General features: G+C 42.0%; 1 non-coding gene across 1 annotated transcript; it reads right to left on the reverse strand.

The window, feature by feature from the left end:
• Positions 1 to 16,811: 16,811 nt before the first annotated feature.
• On the reverse strand, positions 16,812 to 16,884 carry TRNAA-UGC (transfer RNA alanine (anticodon UGC)). Its single transcript has one exon. It is a non-coding gene; the product is annotated as a tRNA-Ala (tRNA).
• Positions 16,885 to 18,746: the final 1,862 nt, after the last annotated feature.

An 18,746-nucleotide genomic window follows, 5' to 3' on the forward strand; every position in this document is an offset into this window, starting at 1 on the left:
CTATCTTTCTGACCCACAGAACTGGTGAGTCCAGAGCCTCTTGGCTGTTACGACATGAAGAGATTTGGCAGCTCAACCAGGAGTGGACCCCAGGTCTCCTGACTTTTTCCCAGTGCTTTGTCCATGGCGGTTGCCACCTCCTCTAGTGACAATGACTCTTCACCATATGGTAATATAGTACAGGCAGGGATTTGTGGTATATACAGTTTTTCCATAAACAGGATCTCTCTGATTCTCTTAATCTCCTAAAGGGTAGGCAGGAAATGTTCTATAATTCCCATAGTATATCTGAGAGAACAGGCTTAGAAATGTTGAGTATTTTTCCCAAGGTAATGGAGAACTATACACACCTAGTTGACTCTTTGAGTGTCCATTTCTGGCTTTGTGCCATCACTGTGGCCGGGCTCCTGGGGCCTCCAAGCGTTCTATAATGATGTGCCAACAGTACACGTCTCAGGAGGTAAAGTCAAAGCAGCTTGTCTAAGCCCAACCCACACATGGCCAAGCGACCATCAGGGAGAACCTTGGGAAGCAGAGGATGGGGGTCCCCAGCATTGAACCCTGGCCCCAGATGCCAGGGCTTAAGTTTGAACTCTGTCATCTCAGACGTTACTTTTAAGCTCTGTAAGTACATAAAACATTGTGCTATGTACTGCACAGGTCTTGGGACTGAGACTGATGATATTGTGGGAAAGCCAGAGTTTGAAGCAGGTTAAACCTCTCTGAGCACAGCAGGGGCTTTTCATCAAATTCAGCTGCAGGAAACCCTTGAACTGGACCACATTGCTACTGAACGTGTCATCAATCAATCAACAAGTATTTCTTGAGACAGCAATGTGAGAATTCAATGAGATCACCTAAGTGACAAGTTAGGTGGGTAGCATGGTGCAGAGCAAAGACATGGGCTTTAGAGACATTCAGAAGTAGGTCTGAAGACTGGCCCTATATTTTATGAGCTATATAAGCCTGACCAAATCACCCGACCTCACTAAGCCTCAGTTTATCCATCTATAAAATGGGGAAAATACCTACCTCATTAGGCTTTTGGAAAAGCACTTATTTCCTATGAATTTCCTCTCCTTTGTCTAACATTTAAAAACTATGAAGTGACAAATCATTGATAGTTGCCAGTTAATTATTCCTAGGTACTTGACATTGTACAAGACAATAGGAGGGGTAGGAAACAGGGCGACATGGTCCCCTTTCTCCTTAGAGAGACAAGACTATCCAACAAATAAGGCAGGATGTGGGGAGGGGAGGTGATTGAGGGTTTCTGGGCTTAGCAAGAACTTCATGGACAAGGTGGAGATAGATCTTGTTGGGTGGATGAGAGCATGAGATAATGAGGGAGACAGGGATTCCAGGTGAGAGGGACAGCAGAAGCAAAGGCTGAGATGTTTGCAGGACAGCGTGAAGACTACCCTGACCAGAGTCGATAGGAAATAAGGAAAATAATGATAAACAGTGCTCAGTGGGTGAGGCAGCAAGAGAAGTTAACACATTTAGATCTATTACACTACCTGGCACAGAATGCTGTAAGCTTTTTCAGTAGAAGAGTGATTAGGACTGGAGGCTGGAACTGTCTTCTTTTTTGTATCAAATTTCCATGAAATTTTTAGCAAAGGCTTGATGTTTAAGGATGCTCAGTAGTTATCTGTGAAGTAATAAACAGGTGTCTATGGAAAGTCAGTCTGGCAAAGATGTGTGTGATGTTGACAACTCTTTCAAATGTAGACCCTCACACCAGACACCAAATGACCAAACTCAGCCAACTGAAGGAACTAAGAGGCCAAGTTGGATTTGCATTTCCACATTGATTCGGGCTCACTGCAAATGACTCTGTTTATTTCATTTAGATTTTTATCTTGTGCTTTCTAGAATACAAGAAGTGTACATGCTGGTTGAAAAAATACTAACACTACAGAAAGTTCCCACTCATGCTCTCTTCTTCTAGGCTTCTGCCACTTTCAAAGCCTTCTTGTGTTCCTTATGGACCATTTCGTTGGCCTGAAAGTACATAACATCCACTGTGATATACACATATAGTCCTTTTAATAAATTTTATTGAGGTATAATTTCCATAAAATAAAATGTACCAAATTTAAGTTTAGTGTTTCTTATGAGTTTTAACAAATATATATACCTCTGTTCTATATGAATGAGATCATACTGTACATACTATCCTGTAACTTGTTTAGGCATTCAACAGTGTCATGAACATTTTTTTCATGACACTGACTTCTTTTTAAATTATTGCACAGTTCTCTGGTATGGATACCTTTAACTCATTGAACTATTTCCTTATAGATTGATATTTATATTCCCTTCATATTTCACAATTCAAATGGAGTAATGAAATCCTTTTACACTTGTCTTTGATACATTAACAGGTATTTCTATAGACCGGATTCCTAGAAGTGGAAATTTTGGGGCAAAATCTTTAAAACTGGAAAAAAAAAAAAAAAAGAGAGAGAGATTGCAAGCATCCTTGGAGATATTGAGGGTTCAGTTCCAGATCACTGCACTATAGCAAATATTACAATAAAGTGAGTCACGCAAACTTTTTGGCTTCCTAGTGCATGTAAAAGTTATGTTTAAAATATAGTCTATTAAGTAGACTATAGCATTATGTCTAAAAAAAGTAATATCTTAATTAAAAAATACTTTATTGCTAAAAAATACTAACTATCATCTTAGCCTTCAGTGAATTGTAATCTTTTTGCAACAATAACGTCAAAGATCAGTGATCACAAGTCACCATAACAATTATAATAATGAAAAAGTTTGAAATATTGTGAGAATTACCAAAATGTGACACAGAGACATGAAGCGAGCAAATGCTGTTTGGAAAAATGGCACCTATAGACTTGTTCGATGCAGGGTTGCCACAAACCTTCAGTTTGTAAAAAAATGCAGTATTTGTGAAATGCAGTAAAGCAAAATGCAATAAAACGAGGTGTGCCTGTATTACAATTTAAGCTCCCATAGGGTAAGAAAATGCCCCTTTTCCAAAGTGTTTTAGATTTGAAGATTATCACACATTACAAATTTCAGCAATCGGATAGATGAAAAATAATAATATGTTGCTGTTTTAATTTGCATTTCCTAAATTGCTGGAGAAGATGAGCATTTTATGTTTATGTTTATTTGCATTTCATCTGTGAATTCACTGTTCTTATATTTTGTCTTTTTTTTAACCTGTTTTTCTTTTTCATACTGATTTGTAGGAACTATTTATATTAGGTCTTTTTCTCCCCTACTAAGCACTCAAGTTAACATGTTAAAGTGTATTCTAGAGCAATGTTGCTCAAAGTTTAGTGTGCTGAAGCACCACTTGGGGGTCTTGCTTAAATAGAGTCTGATTCAGAGGGTCAGTGAATTGGCCTGAGAATGTGCATTCCTAACCAACTCCCAGGGGCTTCCAATGCTGCTGGTCCACATACCATACTTTGAGTAACAAAGTCTTTGGGTTTATGAGGTTTTATTTGGGGGGGGGGTAAGAGTCCATCATACTCAAGGAACAATGTGTGGTAGGTTTTTCTTTTGTTAAATAAAAGCACCAGGAATGATCTAATGAAAATGATCAGTGTGGAAAAAGGCAACTGTAATTGTGGAAATGATTGGCGTCGTAGCCTTTCTAGGGAGCTGATGGGTGCTGACGTGGTGGGAGGTTGGCCTTTAAGGCCCACCTCTTCTTACCTGTAGGCAAGTTGGCTTTCCGATTCTACATTGAGAATTAAAAAAGACAGTAATCCCTGCTCAGATTATTATACAGAGATTTTTTGAAGTTCAAAGGAGAAATATTGATATGCTTTGTGACCTGTAAGAAGCTAGAACGTAGTAGGCATTGTACCTGTCCAGGCAAAGCCTCTAGGAGCACATGAGCATCTAGTCTGGCCAGTGTCTACAGTGAAGGCAGAGTGCTTGACAAAGTTTTTTTGTTTTTTTTTTTTTAACATCTTTATTGGAGTATAATTGCTTTACAACGTTGTGTTAGTTTCTGCTGTATAACAAAGTGAATCAGCTATATACATACGTATATCCCCATATCCCCTCCCTCTTGGGTCTCCCTCACCCCTCCCTATCCCACCCCTCTAGGTGGTCGCAAAGCACTGAGCTGATCTCCCTGTGCTATGCAGCTGCTTCCCACTAGCTACCTATTTTACATTTGGTAGTGTATATATGTCAGTGTTACTCTCTCACTTCCTGCCAGCTTACTCTTCCCTCTCCCTGTGTCCTCAAGTCCATTCTCTACATCTGTGTCTTTATTCCTGTCCTGCCCCTAGGTTCATCAGAACGATTTTTCTTTTTTAAGATTCCATATATATGTGTTAGCATATGGTGTTTGTTTTTCTCTTTCTGACTTACTTCACTCTGTATGACAGACTCTAGGTCCATCCACCTCACTACAAATAACTCAATTTCATTTCTTTTTCTGGCTGAGTAATATTCTATTGTATACATATGCCATAACTTCTTTACCCATTCATCTGTTGATGGACACTTAGGTTGCTTCCATGTCCTGGCTATTGTAAATAGAGCTGCAATGAACATTGTGGTACATGACTCTTTTTGAATTATGGTTTTCTCAGTGTATATGCCCAGTAGTGGGATTGCTGGGTCGTATGGTAGTTCTATTTGTAGTTTTTTAAGGAACCTCCATACTGTTCTCCATGGTGGCTGTATCAATTTACATTCCCACCAACAGTGCAAGAGGGTTCCCTTTTCTCCACACCCTCTCCAGCATTTATTGTTTGTAGATTTTTTGATGATGGCCATTCTGACTGGTGTGAGGTGATACTCATTGTACTTTTGATTTGCATTTCTCTAATGATTAGTGATGTTGATCATCCTTTCATGTGTTTGTTGGCAATCTGTATTTCTTCTTTGGAGAAATGTCTTTTTAGGTCGTCTGCCCATTTTTGGGTTGGGTTGTTTGTTTTTTTGATATTGAGCTGCATGAGCTGCTTGTATATTTTGGAGATTAATCCTCTGTCAGTTGCTTCGTTTGCAAATATTTTCTCCCATTCTGAGGGCTGTCTTTTCGTCTTTTTTTATGGTTTCCTTTGCTGTGCAAAAGCTTTTAAGTTTCATTAGGTCCCATTTGTTTATTTTTGTTTCCCTTTCTCTAGGAGGTTGGTCAAAAAGGATCTTGCTGTGATTTATGTCATAGCATGTTCTGCCTATGTTTTCCTCTAAGAGTTTTATAGTGTATGGCCTTATATTTAGGTCTTTAATCCATTTTGAGTTTACTTTTCTGTATGGTGTTAAGAAGTGTTCAAATTTCATTCTTTTACATGGAGCTGTCCAGTTTTCCCAGCACCACTTATTGAAGAGGCTGTCTTTTCTCCATTGTATACTCTTGCCTCTTTTATCAAAGATAAGGTGACCATATGTGCATGGCTTTATCTCTGGGCTTTCTATCCTGTTCCATTGATCTGTATTTCTGTTTTGGGGCCAGTACCATACTGTCTTGATTACTGTAGCTTTGTAGTATAGTCTGAAGCCAGAGAGCCTGATTCCCCCAGCTCCTGTTTTTCTTTCTCAAGATTGCTTTGACTACTTGGGGTCTTTTGTGTTTCCATACAAATTGTGAAATTTTTTGTTCTAGGTCTGTGAAAAATGCCGTTGGTAGTTTGGTAGGGATTGTACTGAATATGTAGATTGCTTTGGGTAGTATAGTCATTTCCATAATGTTGATTCTTCCAACTCAAGAACATGGTATATCTCTCCATCTGTTTGTATCACCTATAATTTCTTTCATCAGTGTCTTATAGTTTTCTGCATACAGGTCTTTTGTCTCCTTAGGTAGGTTTATTCCTAGGTATTTTATTCTTTTTGTTGCAGTGGTAAATGGGAGTGTTTCCTTGATTTCTCTTTCAGATTTTTCATCATTAGTGTATAGGAATGCAAGAGATTTCTGTGCATTAATTTTGTATCCTGCTACTCTACCAAATTTATTGATTAGCTCTAGTAGTTTTCTGGTGGCATCTTTAGGATTCTCTATGTATAGTATCATGTCTTCTGCAAGAGAGACAGCTTTACTTCTTCTTTTCAGATTTGGATTCCTTTTATTTCTTTTTCTTCTCTGATTGCTGTGGCTAAAACTTCCAAAACTATGTTGAATAATAGAGGTGAGAGTGGGCAACCCTGTCTTGTTCCTGGTCTTAGAGGAAATGGTTTCAGTTTTTCACCATTGAGAACGATGTTGGCTGTGGGTTTGTCATATATGGCCTTGATTATGTTGAGGTAGGTTCCCTCTATGCCTACTTTCTGGAGAGTTTTTATCATAAATAGGTGTTGAATTTTGTCAAAAGCTTTTTCTGCATCTATTGAGATGATCATATGGTTTTTATCCTTCAATTTGTTAACATGGTGTATCACATTGATTTGCGTATATTGAAGAAACCTTGCATTCCTGGGATAAACCCCACTTGATCATGGTGTATGATCCTTTTAATGTGCTGTTGGATTCTGTTTGCTAGTATTTTGTTGAGGATTTTTGCATCTATGTTCATCAGTGATATTGGCCTGTAGTTTTTTTTCTTTGTGACATCTTTGTCTGGTTTTGGTATCAGGGTGATGGTGGCCTTGTGGAATGAGTTTGGGAGTGTTCCTCCCTCTGCTATATTTTGGAGAGTTTGAGAAGGATAGATGTTAGCTCTTCTCTAAATGTTTGATCCTGTGAAGCCATCTGGTCCTGGGCTTTTGTTTGTTGGAAGATTTTTAATCACAGTTTCAATTTCAGTGCTTGTGACTGGACTATTTATATTTTCTATTTCTTCCTGGTTCAGCCTTGGAAGGTTGTGCTTTGGAAGAATTTGTCCATTTTTTCCAGGTTGTCCATTTTATTGGCATATAGTTACTTGTAGTATTCTCTCATGATCCTTTGTATTTCTGCTGTGTCAGTTGTTACTTCTCCTTTTTCATTTCTACTACTGATGATTTGAGTCTTCTCCCTTTTTTTCTTGATGAGTCTGGCTAATGGTTTATCAATTTTGTTATATTCTCAAAGAACCAGCTTTTAGTTTTATTTTTTGTTTCCTTCATTTCTTTTTCCTTTATTCTGATCTGATCTTTATGATTTCTTTCCCTCTGCTAACTTTGGGTTTTTCTTTAATTCTTCATTCTCTAATTGCTTTAGGTGTAAGGTTAGGTTGTTTATTTGAGATTTTTCTTGTTTCTTGAGGTAGGATTGTATTGCTATAAACTTCCTTGTTAAAAATGCTTTTGCTGTGTACCATAGATTCTGCATCATCATGTTTTCATTGTCCTTTATTTCTAGGTATTTTTTGATTTCCTCAGTGATCTCTTGGTTATTTAGTAGCATATTGTTTAGCCTCTGTGTGTTTGTATTTTTTGACAGTTTTTTTCCTGTAATTGATATCTAGTCTCATAGCATTGTGGTCAGAAAAGATACATGACACGATTTCAATTTTCTTAAATTTACCAAAGCTTGATTTGTGACCCAAGATATGGTCTATCCTGGAGAATGTTCCATGAACACTTGAGAAGAAAATGTATTCTGTTGTTTTTGGATGGAATGTCCTATAAATTTCAATTAAGTCCATCTTGTTTAATATGTCATTTAAAGCTTGTGTTTCCTTATTTATTTTCATTTTGGATGATCTATCCATTGGTGAAAGTGGGGTGTTAAAGTCCTCTACTATTATTGTGTTACTGTCAATTTCCCCTTTTATGGCTGTTAGCATTTGCCTTATGTATTGAGGTGCTCCTGTGTTGGGTGCATAAATATTTACAATTGTTATATCTTCTTCTTGGATTGATCCCTTGATAGTTATGTAGTGTCCCTCTTTGTGTCTTTAATAGTCTTTATTTTGAAGTCTATTTTTTCTGATATGAGAATTGCTACTCCAGCTTTCTTTTGATTTCCATTTGCGTGGAATATCTTTTTCCATCCCCTCACTTTCAATCTGTATGTGTCCCTAGGTCTGAAGTGGGTCTCTTGTAGACAGCATATGTACAGGTCTTGTTTTTGTATCCTTTCAGCCAGTCTATGTCTTTTGGTTGGAGCATTTAATCCATTTACATTCAAGGTAATTATCGATATGTATGTTCCTATTACCATTTTCTGAATTGTTTTGGGTTTGTTATTGTAGGTCTTTTCCTTCTCTTGTGTTTCCTGCCTAGAGAAGTTCCTTTAGCATTTGTTGTAAAGCTGGTTTGTCGGTGCTGAATTCTCTTATCTTTTGCTTATCTGTAAAGGTTTTAATTTCTCCATGGAATCTGAATGAGATCCTTGCTGGGTAGAGTAATCTTGGTTGTAGGTTTTTCCCTTTCATCTCTTTAAATATGTCCTGCCACTCCCTTCTGGCTTGCAGAGTTTCTGCTGAAAGATCAGCTGTTAACCTTATGGGGATTCCCTTTTATGTTATTTGTTGCTTTTCCCTTGCTGCTTTTAATATTTTTTCATTGTATTTAATTTTTGATAGTTTGATTAATAGGTATCTTGGCGTGTTTCTCTTTGGGTTTATCCTGTATGGGACTGTCTGTGCTTCCTGGACTTAATAGACTATTTCCTTTCCCATGTTAGGGAAGTTTTCGACGATAATCTCTTCAAATATTGTCTCAGACCCTTTCTTTTTCTCTTCTTCTTCTGGGAAGCCTATAATTCGAATGTTGGTGCGTTTAGTGTTTTCCCAGAGGTCTCTGAGACTGTCCTCAATTCTTTTCATTCTTTTTTCTTTATTCTGCTCCCTCGCAGTTATTTCCACCATTTTATCTTCCAGCTCACTTATCCGTTCTTCTGCGTCAGTTATTCTGCTATTGATTCCTTCTAGAGTATTTTTAATTTCAGTTATTGTGTTGTTCATCACTTTTTGTTTGCTCTTTACTTCTTCTGGATCCTTGTTAAATGTTTCTTGTGTTTTCTCCATTCTGTTTCCAAGATTTTGGGTCATCTTTACTATCATTACTCTAAATTCTTTCTCAGGTAGGTTGCCTATTTCATCTTCATTTATTTGGTCTTGTAGGTGTTTACCTTGCTCCTTCATCTGTAACATTTTTTTGTCATTTCAATTTTTATTTATTTTTTTGATGCATGGTGCTGTATTCTTGTCTCACTGGTTGCTTGGTCTGTGGCATCCAGCACTGGAATTTGCAGGCAGTTGGTTAGGGCCGGGTCTTGGTGCTGAGATGAGGACCTCTTGGATGCCTCACTCTGATTAATATTACCTGGGATCTGAGGTTCTCTGTTAGTCCAGTGGTTTGGACTTGGAGCTCCCACCACAGGAGCTTAGGCCGGATTCTGGCCTGGGAACCAAATCCTGAAAGCTTCGTGGCATGGTAAAAAAAAAAAAGAGAACGAAAGGAAAAAAGAAAGAAAAAAAGGAGCAGTACAATATCAAAGAATAAAAAACAAAATAAAATCCGAAAGATAAAAAATGTATTACGAAAAATAAAACTATATTTGAAACAACTGCAACAAGGTAAAATAAAACCACAACAGAAAAAAGAAAAAAAAAAGGGGGGGTGGGCAACAAGCCAAAAGAAGAGAACAATAACAAAGTATAAATAATAAAATTAGAAAAAAAAAGATTTATTAGGAAAAGTAAAAATATAAAAGAATTAACAACGAATCAAGAAGGTAAAACAGAATCCCAATCTAAAAGAGGAAAAAAGAAAAAAAAAAAAAAGCCTTGGCTATGAGGGTGGAGTTTAGGCACAGGTGGAACTTAGGCAGGAGTGGGCTTTAGGGTGGGGCGGGGCCTAGGCTTCGAACCCATGTAGCCGGAAAAGGCCCTGGAGGGGTTGGCCTAGGTGGGACGTTCAAGCATGGGGCGGGGCCTCTGCTTAGGTCCTGCGTAGAAGTGGGGAGGCAGTATGTGGAAAGGAGGCCCTCTGGAGCATGGAATTCCGGAGTTGGGAGGTAGGGCTCTGCGTGAGGGCGTGTGGGTGGGGTTTAGGCCCAGCACGTTGGGGAGTGTCTCCGAGTGTAGAGGTGGGGCCCTGGGTAGGGGTGTAGGGGCGGGGCTTGGCCTCTGCACAGCAGGAGGGAGGCTCTGAGGGCAGAGGATTAGGCCCGGGAGCCCAACAGGCTTCCCAGTGCCTAACTGGACAGGGAAAGGCTGGCCACGTTCCCTTCTGTTCCTTCGTGGCCCTCTCCCACCGTCTCCCCCAGGGCCTCCCCTGTCCCCGCTGGACCCCTAACCATGGGTGGGTCCCACTGGGTGTAGGAACTCCTCCCCTCCCCCAGCCGCCCCTCAGGGGTGCCGGTCCCCTAGGTCCGGCCTTTACTTTTGCTCCCCCTTGCCTCCCAGTCCCTCAGGACCCGCATGGCTGGAGGGAGCCTTGGTGGGCAGAGGATCAGGCCCGGGATCTCAGCAGGTTCCTGGGGGCCCCAGTGGGCAGGGGAAACCTGGCTACACTCCCTTTTGATCCTCTGCCCTCCCAGTGGTTCCCCAATTTCCCCCTTCGGGCGTGGGATCCCTTCCCCTCCCCCAGCCACCCCTCAGGGGCGCCAGTCCCGTCCCACCTCCACTTCTCCTCCCCCTTCACTCCCCCCATGCCCCACATCCTACCCGGTCACTGGAGGTTCCTCCCATCCCCTTAGGTGTCAGTGGTCCCCCACCGGTGCCTGGTAGGTGCCCTAGTTGTGCAGAGCCACGAATTCCACGTCCTCCTAGTACGCCATCTTGACCCTGCCCCCCTCGGCAAAGTTTTGTATCGCTCCCCAAATTCTTACTTAGACAAACTCTCTGCCTTAGAGTTTGGATCATCATAAGTGTATCAGAATCACTTTGGACTTCAATTTTTCAGTAGGGAACCATGTTAGGATTCCCTGAATGTTTATCTGTGGCAAGTGTCAGGTTTTGAATTTGGCTAGGTCATCATAGTCCAGTTATCTGGGTCACACACGTGTGTGTGCACGCACGCACACACACACACCCTGAGCCAAGATATAGTTCCTAAATTACCATGATAATTAGAATACAATATATGTATAATATAACACAAATACAGTACAGTAAAGTATGGATTATTAGAGTATGGATTGTTCCAGTTGGCTGCCTATGGCAGGCAGTGGCTAGCTTTTTATTAGAAGTGCTTTCTCTTCTTCTGAAGACGCAGCTAGACAATACTCTGACTGCCTTCTTTGCAGTTAGGTGATTAGTGTATCATGAGTGGGAATCACCTGTGTCATTCTGGGTTGAGGTTTTTAAGAAGTGGATTTAGCTTTTCCACACTCTGATGTCCTGTCTGCTGGCTGAACACAGGGGATTCCATGGTCCTAGCAGAGAGCTGAGCATATGACAGAGAGATCATGGGTTCCTGAACCTCATGTGGAAGGCCTGCCACCAATCTGTACCATCTGTTTTGGACTTTATGTGAGCAGGTTATTTATTTATGGTGTTTGACACATAATATATTATGGGGCTTGTTCATAGTAGTAGTTGGAGTTACCTGTACTAATGCACTCTAATTCACGTAGATCATTGAGATACTTTTCAATCAATATCTAGCATAAACATTAATGATTACATAGGACAAATAAGTAAAAGAGAAAAGGTAAGTGCCATAACCTGATGATTATGGTTGGAGAGTCTTTGCAAGGTGGAGCATTTGACATATGGGGAAACTTCCGATTGTCCTTAATTTCAAAACTTCATTAACTTTTCATTGATAATTGTCATGAAGCTTAGAAATGAGACAGTGAGAAACAGTTAAATGCTCCATGTGACGATCCCCCGCCCCAGCTCCCTTTAATTCCTTTCTTGCTGCTCAGGCCTGGAACAAGATGGCTATTCTTTGGAGAGTGAAAACTGAGTGAAAGTCCTGTAATGTTTCTGTTTGATGTTTTTGGCAGTGATGATGAAAATTCTAGACTGAAACGATATTGTATGAAGTCTGGACCAATTGCCTTGCTAAAGTCGAATGGATTTCCTCTCTTTTTGCTGTCTGGATCAATTCTTGGAGGAGTTAGTCAGAGAATTTGGTCTCTCAGTTGAAGCAACATATTGTACTGATAACAGGCAAGAGCACAGTCTGATTGGGCTCCCCAGGTCTTTCCAACTCACTGCTCTTGTGAGCGTTAGAAGGGCTTTTGCAAAATAAATAGAGCTCGCTGAGGTCTGCTAAGAAGGGTTCCAGATTCTGTTGACCAAACGTGGAATGTTTCATACTCCACAGTAAAATTTAAAAAAAGAAAAAAAAAAAAAAGAATCATGGACTTCTGAGTTCCACCTGTTAAATTATTTGTCCTTCCAATAGAAGCGGGAATGAAAGGCGTATGTTCAACATCATTTTGGACCCGTTTTCTGTGGCAGGAAACCAAGGTAAACACATTTTTCCTGATGTAATTGTTGATGTTAGTTCAGCTCATATGATGCAGGCAGAGCTGTGTGAACCATTTTATTTGGACCCATCCTCAGCTGGAGTTGGACGTGCTGGTGGGAAGCCTGGAGTCTGGAGAACCCACAGTCTGGGGGCCTGGGCTTGTTTAGGGAGCGCCCAGGCCCAGGAATTGCTGCTGTGAAGGTGCCGTTTGGGCTCCTGGCCTCAGGCCTCATTTCTTTGCATGTGTTTGGGAGCATTCAGCTCCTCACCTGGGTTAGACCTGATTTCTTATTAGGATTATTTCAAAGAATTATCATTCCCCTTTTCTAGTTTTACTTAGATACATATACGTGGTTCTATTATAAATACTAGAGTTTTTTCTTGTAATTCTCCCTTTTTATCTTTGGCTTTCTCTTCTTGTCTCTTCTCTGCCCCTCACCCTTTGCCCCCCACCAATCTATGTTAACAGCCTAGCGTGTTTTCTTTCCCATTTTCTTGCATGCTTGCGTACCTATATACAAACACATACATATTTTCATTTTTTTGTGTCATTTTTAACCCTCCTTTCTTTCTACTTCTGGTTTAACAATAGTTCCCAGGGTAGCCTATGCTAAGGGGTTTTGTTCTCAGGCTAGCCTCCTCAAACACAGGTAGTCTATGTTATGGTTTATTTCTTTATTTGTTTTTCCCACAATCGTGTTTTTTTTTTGGTTTTCTTTTTTTTTTTTTTTTTGGGTAATGCTATGCGAAGTCCTGTGCTGGGCATTGCAGATAGAAACGTGAACTGGATACAGACCCTGACCTCAGGGAGTTCGTGCTATCAGAGGAGAACAGAGAGGGGCATCTAGACCAGCCTGGAGGGAGCAGACCCTGTGAAGACCCCTGAGCTCACTGCGTGTCTGGAAGAGCATGTTCTCCATCCCACTTTGGGATGATTCAAAACCCACATGTCTGCCCCTGGCTCGGGGTGGGAAGGAGCTCTGGCACGGGGGCAGGGGGAGTGGGGACAGAAATAGTGGGGCTCTCCTGCAGTGGGCGGGGCAATGGAGGAGGTCCTGCCCAAGGGATCTCGGACAGCTGTGAAGGTGAAAGAGGTTGGTCGGATGCGCAATGGCTGTTGCGTGTGAGTTGTTTACAAGTCTGTATTTGTAACTGAGGCACTGGTAATAAGGATGATGCCTTGCTTGTGTGGTTCCTTAACATGTGTGACCTGGCCTTCAGACCAGACTATAAATGCACAGAGGGCACAACTGTGCCTCACGTTTCTTATGCTTTACCTGTGCACAAAACACAAGGCTGGTCACGGAGGCATTCATTTATTTTTATTTTATTTTATTTGTTTTTATAACAAGATAGAAAATGAATTACCACAAAATGTTTATTGATGAAATTCAAAATATAATCAGAAGAACTGAGTACTGTGATTTTGGTTTTGGTTTTGGTTTTGGGTAACACAGGTCTACTGAGAAGAATGGAATTCTTTTAGGGGGATAACATCAAAATTAGTGTTCCCTATCTTGGAAATGATTGCAAATGCTCTTCTGCAAAAACTGTTCTCGGCTAAGAGGTAGTGAGCCAGATTTGGTCTGTACTCAAATGTCACCTCCTGACAGAGGCTCTCCCAGGACATCCTCTCAAAAAGTATGCCCCCCTACTCTGCCCTCTCGATCCCCCTTATCCTCTAATTTTCTCTGTGGCATTTCTCACAATCTGAAACACTATACATTTTACTCATATATGAGGTGTCTTCCCCTTCCATGTGTAAACTTTCTGCGGACAGGGTTTCTGTCTATCTTGTCACTGCTGGCTTCCCAGCACCTGGAACGTGTCTGGCACGCAGTAGGCACTCAGTGAACATCTCGGGTGGACGGTCTGGGCGGGCCTGAGGAACTGGGGGTGGGGTGGAGGTGGGATCCCAGGTTTTGTCGAGGGCGCTGGTGGGAGGACCACCACCCAGCACCTGTCCGCTGAGCCACCCAGGGCGGTGGGCTGGGACCTGGAAACCGCCTGGGGGCAGGCAGGGCAGCCTTCGGAGCGGCTCACACCCGGCTCCAAACTCAGGCCTCGGAGTCATTAATGTAAATGCAGTGCTGCTGACCAGAGGAGTAAAAATAAAATTGTGAATGAACATTTACACATGAAACTACATCTCCAGTGAGCTTTTAAATGTATTTTAACATCCTAGCTTCTAATAACAAAAATGCCTCCATTTGTGCAGGTTTTGTAGTTCACAAAACATTGTCCAGTACTTCACTGGATCTTCAGAATGAACTTGCAGGCAGACGTCTTTGTTAGTAACCCAGTTTTACATTAGTGCAGACACACGTGAAGTTTAAGCTTTTAATTCTTCGAGACAGCAAAGCTGTCCCTGGAAGGACCGAGGACTCAAGCTTGTTCTGCCCACTGTGACTTGCTAACTCACACAGAGGTGGCCCAGAGAATGAGGCATCTCTCATGGCCCTGATTTGGTACAGAGCCCCTTAAACTTGCAGGACTCAGCCTGTGATCTCAGGGGAGCTATAGGCTTCACTGCAGTTTGAGGGGACCCGGAAGGGACGGATGGCCCTGACACCGCATACCAGTCTGGGGTCACAGTGCCAGAAATCCCACTATTAGCAAAGCTGTCTGTTGGGTTAAACGTGGCTCGCCTCAGTCTTCTGTTTAAACCAGAGATGCCTGTAGGAGAGGAAGATACGAGGTTGAAGCCATCAATGAATATCACTGCAGTGTCGGCTGGGTTATCAATTACTTGGGTTATCCATTACTTGGGAAAGGACCCAACCCTAAAGTGATGTAAATTTGTTGTGTTTGCTTGCTTGTTTTAGGAGGACTTTGGAGCCTACTGTGTGATTCAGGAGAGTAGATCAGTGGGCCACATTGTGGGGTGAAGGTGTGGGGAGGGCACAGAGGAGCTTCTCCCTCTTAGATCCTTGTGCTTCTGGCCAGGAGGTGTGAATTCCCTCTGGTCCTGGGCAGCTGTGCCTCGGGGCATCCCTCAGACATCACCTCCACATTTCTGAGGCTGCCCTGGGAGGCAGCAAAGCAGGGGACTTCCTTCCTGTTCACCCTCCTGAGAAGGGTGAGGAGGGCGGCAGGCAGGCGAGGGCATCCGGCCTGGGCACGTTCTGGAGAGAAGGAAGCTGGGCTGCATGGTGCGTGGTTACTTTGTGGGAAGCAGTCACGGGCTTTTGATTTTGGAAATAGGGCCGCCTCCCGTGCTGAAGTGACGGGCCCGCGGCATGGCAAGGTCAGCCAGAGCCAGCGCGGTGGGTATGTGTGCGGTGTCCGCGGGGCAGGACAGAGATCCTCAGCCCGCTGTGAACCCTATAGATACTCACAGGCTGCTTTTCCATTATTGCATGAAAGACAGTCATTAGTGCTGAAGTTCAAAGCCATGGTTCCTGTGTGTCCCTAACATGATACAGGTGGGCCTTCATTGGAAACATCTTCTGCTCCTCCAGCTCAGTTCTCATAAAAACAAACAACGGTGCCCTTTGCCCAAGTCGGAAGAGGAGGCTGTGAAATCCCCGTGAGCTTCCCGTGCGCGGCACGGCTTCAATCAGATCCTTCTGCAGGGGTGAGGACCTGCTCACCCATCCCGAGCACAGCCTGGGCAGCGGGGCAGAGCCCCTCGGGCATCGCACTCGCACAGGCCCCCTGCCGTGGCCGTGCTGATGTGGGGTGAGGGGTCAGGGCCCCAGCGCAGGTCAGAGTGCAGCTACAACTGGGACGTCTCCTCATCTTTGCTGAGGAAACACTCTTCACGATCCGGGCTTTGAACGATTCCCTCCTTCCCTTTCATATTACGACTTCAATTGAGATGGGAGGGTTCAGCGTAGAGCCTTGGAGACAATGGAAGAAACTGAAGTCTGGAGCCTGACGGCCTGCATGTGAAAGCTCCAGCCACGCGGCTTTATGCCAGTCGCTAAGCTGTTCTGCATCTTCACCTCTTCAACGGTGAAGTGCAGGTCGTACTAGTGCTTACCTTACAGGGCTCTTTTGAGGGTTAAGTGAATCGATACATATCAAGGACTTAGAGTAAGGTCTGGCACTGATTAAACACTCAGCATTGGCTGTTGTTATTATTAATAAAGATGTTCAAGGTCTTTTTACTAGGTTTTAGTTTTTTTTAAGAGACGTTCTAGGTTCGCAGGAAAATTGAGGGGGAGGTACAGAGATTTCTCACATACCCGTGACTCCACCCATGCACAGCCTCCTCCAATCAACGTCCCACAGCCCAGTGGTGCTTTTGTTACAACCCATGAAGCTGCACTGACACACCATTGTCACCCAAAGTCTATACGTTAGGGTTCACTCTTGGCATTGTATATTCTGTGCATTTGGACAAATGTGTAATGACAGCTATCCACGCTTATAGTATCATACAGAGTAGTTTCACTGCCCTAAAAATCCTCTGTGCTTCGCCTACTCATCTCTCCTTTCCCCTCAACATCAGTTTTTGTTTGTTTGTTTTTTTGTTTTGCCACCCTGCACAGCATGCAAGGACCTCTTAGTTCCCCGACCAGGGATCGAACCTGCGCCCCCTGCAGTGCAAGTGCAGAGTCTTAACCACTGGACCGCCGGGGAAGCCCCTCTCCTTTCCCCTAACCCCTGGCAACTACCCATCCTTTTACCGTATCCATGTTACTTGCCTTTTCCAGGATGTCATATAGTTAGAATCAAGCAGTGTATAGCCTTTTCATATTGGCTTTTCACATTTAGTAAATGCATTTAAGTTTCCTCCATGTCCTTCCATGGCTTGATAGCTCATTTCTTTTTATTGCTAAATTATATTCCATTGTCTGTATGTACCACAGTTTATTTATCCATTCACTTACTGACAGACATCTTGGTTTCTTCCGTGTTTTGATAATTATGCATTAAGATGCTATAAACATCTGTGTGCTTGTTTTTGTATAGAGGAGCTTATTTTTTTATTACATTAAACATATACTGGAATTTACATATATGGAATTTACCTCTGCCATCCCAGGATTTATATAGATCAGGATTTATACTCAAATTTCAACTCCTGACTCTTCCACAAATGTCTGATGTAGGTATCTGTGCCCAGGCTGGCAGCAATGCCATCTCTAGGGTACCCAGCTGTTGGCCTGTCCTTCACTCAGGGACAGGCCACAGGCCACACCTTGCATCACATCTCACTACTCTGCATTTGTGCCCTTAATGCCAAAATCTAAAAGCTCAGGCATAGATTGTCCCTGAATCTTTACTGATGCTTTTCATACTTTTTGCCATAGCCTTGAGTTTCAGAAAAAAAAAAAACCAAAACACCAGTATATCATTAAATGATGGCAATATAATGTTGTAGAGGGATTACACAGAGTTTCTAAAGCATAAAAGCAATATGCAATTGAAAGGGTGGTAAAACAGCTAAAGATAGAGAGTAGGCAGTACTGATAGAAATTAATTTAAATTTAGGAAAAAGGCAAGATTACTGAGGGAGTAAATAAAATTGCCTGATATTTATGACAGAATTGGCACTTTACTCATGATTTCACACAGGTTTAAAGAACGTGAAGTGATGATTGCAAACATTCATTTTTGACAAATTTGTTTTAGATGATTCATTTGGAGAGGGAAGCTAAATTTTAAAAAAAGTATGCAAACAATGCTAAGCAAGAAGAGTAGGAATAAATGTTTAAAAATTTTAGAAAATAAAAGGAAAAAAGTAGGACAACCTTATCACCTCAAACCAAATATATTACATGTAAACTATATAATGCTGTGTTAAAAAGTTGAAATTTGGGGAAATTGCCTATATGATGTACAAAAACTTCCAAGAGGGGAAAAACTAGTGATAAGGGTTGTTATTTTCTACCAATTTTCCTTTTGAACTACTTATTTTCAATTAAATTATTAGTAATTTTCAGTGGAAGTACTGAGTAACCACTCAAGGGAGTAACAGTGATGTTACACCTCCTACGCATCAGTCAGTCTTGGGGAAAATAGCTGTGATTTCTTCTGCTCACATGAGATGTGAGGCCAGCCTGACTCAGTGAACTCCTACCAGCTTTCTCCTTCACTTACTTTGACCTTGGGCTTTCTGAACTCTAATGCCTCTATCTAACAATTAGGAGTGAAGGATTTGCACCATGCATACCATTTCTGAGTTCAAATACAACTATGCACCATAGATCCCAAAATACTCCCCCAAGACGTAACCTTGTTTGACTGTGTTCCCTTCCCTCATCTGGATCAGTCAAGGATCATTTTAATCATGAAACCACTAATGCCCAAGCCACCAAAAGTGACAGTCAGGATTCTGGACAGGACACAGAGAGGCTTCTGATTGTGAGCCAAAGAGGTGGCCTTGTAATTAAGGTACTAAAAATAACAAAAACTCTATCCCTACAGTAATCCTATATCCTCTGATAACTCCCATGCCAAACCACAAAGACTGAGTTGTGCCATGCTCTTTCATGCCC

The sequence above is a fragment of the Balaenoptera ricei genome, chromosome 13 (assembly GCF_028023285.1).
Source record: "Balaenoptera ricei isolate mBalRic1 chromosome 13, mBalRic1.hap2, whole genome shotgun sequence".
In the NCBI taxonomy this organism is placed as follows: domain Eukaryota; kingdom Metazoa; phylum Chordata; class Mammalia; order Artiodactyla; family Balaenopteridae; genus Balaenoptera; species Balaenoptera ricei.